Below are 9,940 nucleotides of genomic sequence, written 5' to 3'. Positions count from 1 at the left end.
CTATATCACATGGGTATTATTTCCAATACTCTCAATTCTTTTGGATAGACCTAGAGTTCTATCTTTTATCATTTTTTTTCTTCTGCCAGAAGGAACTTCTTATTAACATTTCCCAGGTTAAAATGAAAAATGTTTTGGTGGCAATACATTCTTTCCACTTGGTTAGTCTGAAAAAGTCTTTCTTTTTATAGATATGTGAATTGTTTTCAAAGGACTTCTCACTGGGTTGAAAACTGTCCATAGACTTTCGGTTGTTCTCATTCGGTTGTGTTCTGCTTCACGTAGCACTTCAAAGATGCTGCCTCACCAGCTTCTGGCTTGCATTGTGTAGAGAAAGAAGACAGTTTCCCCCACCTCTTTCTGTCTGCTTTGAAGATTGTCTGTTTCCCACTTGTTTAAAACAAGTTGACTATGATGTCCTTTATCATTTTATTCATGGGATTTTATTTCAGAAACTTGGCCTCATTAAGATTTTGGGATCTGCAGGTTTTATTGTTTCATCAGATTTTGAAAATGTCACCCATTATTTATTCAAATTGTTTTTCTACTTACCCACGTCCTTCAGGGATTCCAGTTACATGAATACTTGGCCAATACTCTGTTCTTTTTTTCCTGCCACATTTCCCCTCTCTGTGCATTGCATTGGGCCAATCTGCCCAACAGGCCCTCCTTAAAGTTGAAGAGCAAGGATGCCACTTGGAGGACTGAGGAACAAATGTATCTTCACTGCTTCTTATGCTTATGAAGTTGGCCGATGAATAAAGATGACCACAGGAGACTTGATGCACTTGGATGATGGTGTTTGACGAGGCAATGTTTCATGCTGCTGCATGAGTTGGGACCGAGTTAATGGCTCCTAACGACAATAGCAACATGATTAACTTTAGATAATGTCTCTTGCTATACTGAAGCCATGGTATTTTCATTCACCTCATATACCTGTGAAAGTTTGGCATTAAATAAGGGAGATTGAAGAAGAATTGATGTATTTGAATTATGGTGCTGGCCAAGACTATTAGAAGTACCATGGACTGTCAAAAGAACAACAAAAAAATCTCTCTTGGAAAAAGTCCAACCAGAGGCAAGGATCGTGAGACGTTGTTTCATGTACTTTGGACATGTTATGAGGAGAGACCAGTACATCACGCTTGTTAAACTAGAGGAACAGCAAAAAAGAGGAAGACTCTCCCCAAGACAGATGGACACAGTGGCTGGAACAATGGGCTCAAACAGAAGAACAATTGTGAGGATGGCGTAGGACTGGGTGTTGTTTTGTCGTTATACCTAAGGTATAGCTAGTCAGAAATGACTGGATGGCACTGAACATCAATATACTTAATGTTCACTACTTTTCTCCTTCTGCAGTGTCTAATCTACTATTAATTATCCACTATCTTTTTCATCTCACAAATCTATTTCTCATTTCTAAGATTGCCACATGACTCTTTATAGATGTGTCTCCTGTGCCTCAGCATTCTGTCTTTTCTCTAGTGCCTTCAGCAAAAATAATATATTTATAATAACTGTTTTAATGGCATTGTCTACTAATTTTGCCATTATTAAAATTTCTGGGTCAGTTTCCATTTATTTTTCTCCTCATTATTTTTCTGATTCTTTTCATACTTAGTAACCATTGATGTGCTGTCAGGCATCATGAATGTTATGTTCTGGATGGCTTCTGTCCCTATAATTATTCTTGAATGTTTTTCTGAAACACAGTTACTTGGAAACAGTTTGAAATTTGGGGATCTTGCTTTTAAATTTTGTTGGGTATGGCTTTTCCCCAATACTAATGCCTGCACATATTCTACTTGATTCTCCTTGAATTATGAGATTTTACACTCTGGATAGTTGGCAACAGAATCTATTCCTGGTCTTGTGCAGTAAGCTCTAGAGATTTTTCCAGCCAGTCCTTTTGGTAGTTTTTTCTCCATTCTTAAATAGTTTTCTCACATGCATGCACTGATCATTATTCAGCTGAGGACTTGAAACCCTTGGCAAATATACAGAACACACACTCTCTCTCTAGTACTCTTCTGAAGTTCAGCACACATGAGAGTTCTGCGTTCTTAACTCAGACAGCTGATAAGAGTGATAAAGTTAATAGACAAGGACATTAAAACAACTATTATAAATATATTTTTTATACTCTTTCTGCTGAATGCCCCAGAGAAAAGACTAACTTTAATGCTTGCCTGAAAACTTTCTCTAGGGGATAAGAGGAGCCAATTGTAGAAATGCCTTCACTTGTTTCTGTCAATCAGAGACCAAGGCCCTTCATTGGCTCTGTCTAATGCATTGATACCTCTTTCTTATTTTGGGTCTTGATAAAAACTGTGTCAAGTAAAGCAAATACATTAATCTGGTTCCTATGGCTCCGCTTTATCTAGAACTGGAGGTCCTCTTTGTTTCCATGGTTACATATCCCTTCTACTATTTCTTCTTTTCACACATGTGCTTTCTCTGCCCTCTCGGCCCTAGCTTTCATTTTCTTGACTAGCTCACCTACTGGTTTATCAATTTCACTGTTTTTCAAACCAGTTTCTCTATTAATAATACATTCTACACTTTGTATTCTAATATGGATTTTTAAAAATCTGGATACATTGTCTTTCATTATCCTTTAAGATAACTGGTTATTCCTTTTTCAGTTTTTTTAATATACTTTTTACTTTTCTACTGATGCAAATATTTAGAAATAAGAATCTTCCTCTGAATGCTATTGTTCCCACAGGGTAGGTAATGTTCCATCAGATTTGTTTCCCATCTATCTTTCAATATCAGTTTGCAGCTCTTTTTTAATGTAGAGTTTAAAACAGAGATCTAAGTTCATTAGCTGCAGAACCTCTGCTATTTATCTATCTCTAGTCTTATCCATTGCAGTTTGAATGTTGCCTGCCATGTTCTTTAAAAAAAAAAATTTTGTTGACTATAAAGCCTCATTCAGAAAATGTTTTCTGGATATTAGAAAAGAATAAACAAAGGTAAGTTTAAAAATACTGCTGTTAGGGTGACACGTGCACAGGTTAATTCCAGCGAGCATGTTCAGACATGTCTCTGTGATCAGTTGATCACCACAGGCACATTCTCTCAGCGATACACTTGCCTTTGCCGCCTCAGGGAGCCTTCAAACACTGACCCAGTCCAGAAATGGCTTCTCAAGGCACCTGCTGGACCAAATTCAATTCAAGGCATAGAGGTCAGCTTAAGGATTATGGTGACATGTTTCAGGATTCTAAAGGGTAATCTTAATAGATTCTTTTCCCTCAAAGAACACAGGGTGATCATGGGGGCTTTTAAAGGAAAAGTTTGAAGAAAACTGAAAATTGTGTTAGGGAGGAAAAAGCTTAGGCTCCCCCCCCACCCCCCACCCCATGTCATGACAACATACATACTCATTCTTCCAGGATAGTTAGGGCTGTTTTATGACAAGCGGAACCATACTCCATTCACCTACAGCCCTGATATTGCCCCGTTAGACTGCTTTTTGTTCCCCAAACTCAAAGAACCTTGAAAGGGAATATAATTTGAGTCCGTTGATGATGCCCAAACTGCCATTTTGATGCAGTGTAAATTGAAGAGTACAGAATTGATTGGGGAAAGGTGGTTGCTTTAGGAGCCATTGAGGCCTTTCTGACTCACAGTGACCCTGTGTACAGCAGAATGAAACACGGGTCTTTTAAAGAAAACACTGCCTCCGTTAGGGAAAGGTTAGAGAGAGAAAAACACGGCTCTCAGGAATGTGTAGATCTAGATGGGGAATACGTTAAGGAGCAGTAGCTTTGTATTTTGGTAGAGACTTACATGTTTTGTTGTAATACTTTTAAAACTTATTTCTTATATCCTATTTTCAGGGTAGTGTTTAATATGAATCAATTTTGTCTTCCTTATTCTTTATGTCTTGAATATGTTGTTGCTATTTTTTTGGTATAAAATATTTATTTCTGTTATATTGTGAATTGCCTCCTCTGTTGTTGTTGTTGGTGCCGAGAGTTGGTTCTGACTCAGAGGGACCCTGTGTCAACAGAATCAAATAATTGTTCTTACGTGTGAGTCCACTGTTACAGCCTTGTATCAATCCATCTCATTGAAAGGTTCCTTCCTTCTTTACTGCCCCAAACATAGTGCCCAGAAGCTGGTCTCTCCTAATAACATGTTCAGCGTATGCAAGATGCAGTCTGCTCATCCTTGACTCTAAGGAGCATTCTGACTGTACTTTTTCCAAGACAGAGTTGTTGGTTCTTTTGGCAGTCCATTTTATTTTCAATATTCTTTGCCAGCACCGTAATTCAAATACATGGGTTATTCTTTGTTTTTTTCTTACTTAATGCCCAATTTTTATATGCATAAGAGGCAATTGAATAAAATACATATTTGAAGTTCCTTTGGAGCTTTTTGTCTTGAATTTTCCTTTTTACAATGTATGCAATATTTTTGTTTGCTTTTGTCTAGTATATATTTTGTCCTTTTTATTGCCAGCATTAAAAAAATCCTTTTATTTTTTTTAATGCATGTTTCTACAGTATAGTGTTTTATTTTATATTCTACTCTGAAAACACTTTTTTCTTTCAATAGGTTCATCAGAAATTGCTAATTTTTCCTAAGATGTTCTTCTTTAGTTCATTTTACAGTAGAATCTCTTAAGTTTTACCTAGCCATGTGGCTGAATAAGTAATATTATGTGTCCTTGCCCAAACTAAATCCAATCCGAACTCACTGTCATCAGGCTGATGCTGACTCAGAGTGACCATCTAGGACAGCGTAGAACCGCCCCTTGTGGCTTTCCAAGACAGTAACTCTTTATGGGGTAGAAAGCCTCCTCTTTCTCCACCAGAGAAGGAGACCTTGTGGTTAGTAGCCCAACATGTAACCATTACATCCTCAGGGCTCCCCCATGTAACCGCTCAAAACGCCAAAGCCACTGCCATTGAGTCATAGGGTAGAGCTCCCCCTGTGGGGTTCAGAGGCTGTAGCCTTTGATGGGAGCAGAAAGCCCAGATTTTCTCACGCAGAGCAGCTGGTAGTTTCTAACTGCTGACCTTGAAGATTGCACAGCCCGATAGAGTGTCCAAATTCATTAACATTTGGGATTCAAGCATAGAGGCTCATAATGCCCACTTCTTCTAGAAAATTCACAAAATCCTAACTCTCTGGAAATATAGCAACAATCTTTATAGCCATTGTTTATTATTGTTAGTATATAAAATAGTTGTTTAATGAATCAAAATATTAAGGATGATACTATTTGCAAAGACCAATAGTTGGGATCGCTCGATTGACAGGGGCTGCACCAGTGGGCTCAAATATAACAATAATTGTGAAGATGGCACAGGACTAGGGTGCTTTTTCCTGTTGTATAAAGACTTAGTAAGAGTGAGAACTGCTTTGATGGTACCTGTGTTAGTCCAGGTTGATGAGAGAAACATGCATATATGAGAACAGCATGCAGCTGTGAAATTTTGTTTCCTGCTGGAGGAAAAATGCCGCAGAAACTGTTGTGACTTTGAACACAGCTTACAAGGACAGTGCTATGGGAAAAACTCAAGTGTATGAGTGGTTTTCTCATTTCAAAAAAGGTGAATTGCCGACTGATGATAAACTTTGTTCTGGATGTCTGTCATCTTCCTGAAAGGACGAGAATGTTGGCCAAATTCATGCACTTGTGCCCACAGACTGACAATGGACCATTGAAGAGATGGGGAAGTTATCTGAACTATCTTGGAGCTAGGTTCAGCAAATTTTAAAGGAAGATTTGTGAATGAGAAGGGTCACTGTGAACTTTGTGCCTCGGGTTCTGACTGACCAAGAAAAAGAGTGTCGACTGGCAACATGTTGGTGCTTTGAAAGAACAGCTCTGAATCAACCCAGACTTTTTTCCCCCAGATCATTACTGGTGCGAGACGTGGTGCTATTCTTATGACCCTGAAAGCAAACATCAATCAAGCCAATGGAAGATGCCACTGTCACCTCGCCCAAAAAAATCTTATCAAGTGAAATCAAAGATCAAGACTATGCTAATTTGTTTTTATGATGTGAGGGGGATAATGCATTTGGAGTTTGTTCCACCAGGTCAAACTGTTAACCAGGCTTTCTATTTCTAAAAAAGATTGTGTAACAGTGCGCAGCAAAAAAGACTTGATTTGTGGCAGACAGGGGACTGGATTTGTCATCATAACAATGCACCTGCTCAAGCAGCCATCTCAAGGCACACGCTTTGGTAAAAAAACAGCATGTCTTTCTTGCCCCACACTCCTTACTCACTTGACCTCACTCCATGCAACTTCTTTCTGTGTCTTTAAGGAAGAGAGACATGAAAGGATAGCAATTTGATGACATAGAAGAAGTGAAGAAAAAAATGAGGGCGGTTCTGTCAGCCATCCAAACAGATGACTTTGAAAAATATTTCCAAGAATGGACTGGCAGAGTTGACAAATGTACTAAGGGTAGTGGAGAATACTTTAAAGGTCATAAGGTGATTTTGTAAAAAAATTTAAATAAATAGCTTTGAAAAAAATTCTGTTTTTTTTTTTTTGAGGGCGTATAAGAGAGATTTATATCAAAGAGTAATTAGATATTAATGTATACGAGAGATTTATATCAAAGAGTAATTGTATATTAAGAAAACATCCTAGCCTAGTCCAGATCAAGTCCACAGTCCAGTATTAGCCCAAAGTCTAATACTAGTCCATAAATTCCTCTTCAGACTCACATAACTACACAGTGATGCCAAATGCAGGAAGATCACAGTCCTGTGGGTCCAGTGGCAGTGGATGCATCTCCAGGACTCCGTCTGCCATCAGGGTGGCTTGTCAACATGGAGGTGAAGAAGAGAGAGAGTGCGTCCTGCCTGAGGGAAGAAGAGAGGATGTTTCCAGAACCCTCATGAGAAAGTAATGCCTACAAGGAAGCATCATCAGGCTGTGTCTTGTTTGACAGCTAGATTCCAGCCCTTCACTCTGTTTATCACGTTGACATGAGATTAGGTCACTTCCACAATACCTCACAACAACAAACAACAACGTAGTTTATAGCAAATAATCAAACTCTGGAAAAAGAAAGTGAACAGTATTAGGAAGTATTTGGATAGGGTAGCATTCTAAATCATGTTTGACACAACCCCGTTCTAAGACCACCTTGGCTTTCACAGAATTACCTTTCACTGATAGAATGTTAATTTCTGGATAGTTTCATAAGTAAGAGAAAAAAACATTTTATTTCAGCAACTATTTTTAAAGATCGTTGGATGTAGCTACTTATACCCTAATGAATATTAGTTCTGAATGGTGACATCTTTCCACCTGGGCAGGTAGAAAGATTTAGGAGTAGTCCTTCCAATGTTCACAGGAGCCCATTAACTATACTGAAATCCCAGGAGCTTCTTTCAGAGCAAATATTCCCAAGGAAAGGAATTATAAGGCGTTAGCCTGAAAATGGTGATATAGATCTAGTTTCTCACTTGTATTAAAACATGTTGCATTATCAAGTGAAGATGAGAAAATATAGGGAGATTATATTTTGATTTCGGTCTATCCATTATACATTTTTTTCTCTTCAGAGATTATATAAAATGGAACATTAAAAAAAATAAAACAGAACATTGCCCAGAGGGCAATGAAAAATACAGATAATAAGAATGGAGTAATAAAATTCATGTGGGCATATCTTCTTTAAAGATAAAAGGAAAACATTTATAGCATCATTAAGCTAACCAAGGACATAATTAAAAACCCTTATACTTTTTGTTGCTCAAGCGAGCCCATCATGACTAACGGGGTGATCCAGGAGGTTAAGCTCGGGCAGTGAAGGTCAGACGATGTACCACTCCTCCCTAACTTACCTTCCATTGTAGGGAACAGGCAGTCCTTAGGGACCATCGACAGTTGTCTAGAAAGAATTTGAAGTAAAACCATGAAAATGGGTTTACATCTGAAGTATTCCATGGGGACATGTTTACAATTTCCTATGGATAATTCAAGGTACTATAATGAATGGTGTTTTTAATGCAAACTGACAGAAAATGTCATTTTATCATATCATATCAGATCACCTGATCTTTGTGAAAATTTTACTTTTTAATTTGGATTTCAAAATATTTTTTGGTGGCCACTTGGAACACAGCATTTATTTTAAAAAATCATTTTATTGGGGACTCGTACAACTCTTATCACAATCCATACATACATCTATTGTGTGTCAAGCACATTTAAATATTTTATCGGTATCAATTTTGATATTTTTCTTAAGATCAATAAACCTGGCTATGGATAAGCTATGGGACAGGAGCTCAGATTCCTCTCTGTGGGTAATGGTCAGCGTGCTAACAGAAAATAGCTACATAACTGTGTTTCCGGTCAATGTAAATCTAATTTTCACTGGCAGAAGTACATACTTGAGAACATGTTTAGATGCTCTGGAAATAGCCTGGTGTTGGCGGGCCTGCACACGCTAAGATAGCAAATTTGATCAGAGAACTGGTGGGGAGAGGATGCACGGATTTGACAAACGCTGTAGGTTTTATTCAAAGGAAGTGATACATCTAAGGCAGCGGTTCTCAACCTTAGGGTTGCGACTCCTTTGGGATCGAACCACCCTTTCACCGGGGTCGCCTAAGACCATCGGAAACACATTTCCAATGGTTTTAGGAACCGAGACACCACTCCTCTATCAGTCTCCAGGTGGGTCCGCCCACATGCAGATACACAGATTTGGTGAGAAAGAAGTTATCTCAACCTTTGCATTGACGTTGGCTTTTTACGCATACTGTCGCAAAATGTAGCAATGTAGTTTACTGTTGTTATATGAAGACTGTTCCCCATGCTACACCATGATTCAAGGCAAAATTTCATTTATTTGTCATTAGAAATAAATATTTCACAATATATAATTACATATTGTTTTGTGATTCATCGATATACTTAAATTATGTTCAATTTGTAACAATGAAAATACATCCTGCATATCAGATATTTACATTATGATTTATAACTGTAGTAAAATTACAGTTATGAAGTAGCAACGAAAATAATTTTATGGTTAGGGGTCACCACAACATGAGGAACTGTATTAAAGGGCCACAGAATTAGGAAGGTTGAGAACCACTGACCTAAGGGGAAACAATGAAAACTTCTGAGCAGAGGAGCTTCATGTCTTGGTTCACTTTTTAAAAGAATTTCTGACCCTTTGTGGAGAATACACTTCAGGAACCATGGGACAAAGCCCAGAGACCAGTTGGAAGACTATTGCAACAATCTGGGGGGAAACTGAAGATGACTGGGCTTCCGATGATAGAGATAAAAGGTAGAATACACTGTTCAGAGCTAGGTCACATTTTGAAGGTTGGAGCCAATAGAACGTTCTATTACATAGAATGTTGGTATATAAGAGAAAGAGAATATTCCAGGACAATCCCTTTTCAGCCTAAGTGATTAGCTGAATGATAAAGCCATTTACTGAGCAGGGGACTATGGTAGAAGAAGTTACATGACAAAGCTCGAAAGGGTGAAGTTAGTTATAGACATGTTAAGTAAAATACTTATTAGACACCATAGCCTATAAGCTGAGTCGGAAGTTTGATATTCAAGTCAGTGGAAGGTTCAGGGCATGAAGGAATAGTCTGATAATTTCTTCAGATAGCTGCTTTCTGGGACTTGATAAGGCCATGTGAGATATGGACTTAGGTAGTAAAGAAAGAAGTACAAAGATTAAAACCTGGGACATTCCAAAATTCAGATATCAGAAAATCCGTTCACCAAATCCATTGCCTTAATGTTGATTCTGATTCACAGTCCCCTAAAGGGCAGAGTGAGACTACCCTATGGAGTTCCCAAGGTTTTCATCTATGTGAAAGCAGATGGCCACAATTTTCTCCCAAGAAGTGATTGGTGGATTTGAACTGCTGCCCTTCCAGTTAGCAGCCAAGTGCTTAACCACTGTGTCACCA

The sequence above is a fragment of the Echinops telfairi genome, unplaced genomic scaffold, assembly GCF_000313985.2.
Source record: "Echinops telfairi isolate 266 unplaced genomic scaffold, ASM31398v2 ScPeMD7_3533;HRSCAF=4204_0, whole genome shotgun sequence".
NCBI lineage: Eukaryota > Metazoa > Chordata > Mammalia > Afrosoricida > Tenrecidae > Echinops > Echinops telfairi.
This window is presented reverse-complemented; position numbering follows the sequence as displayed.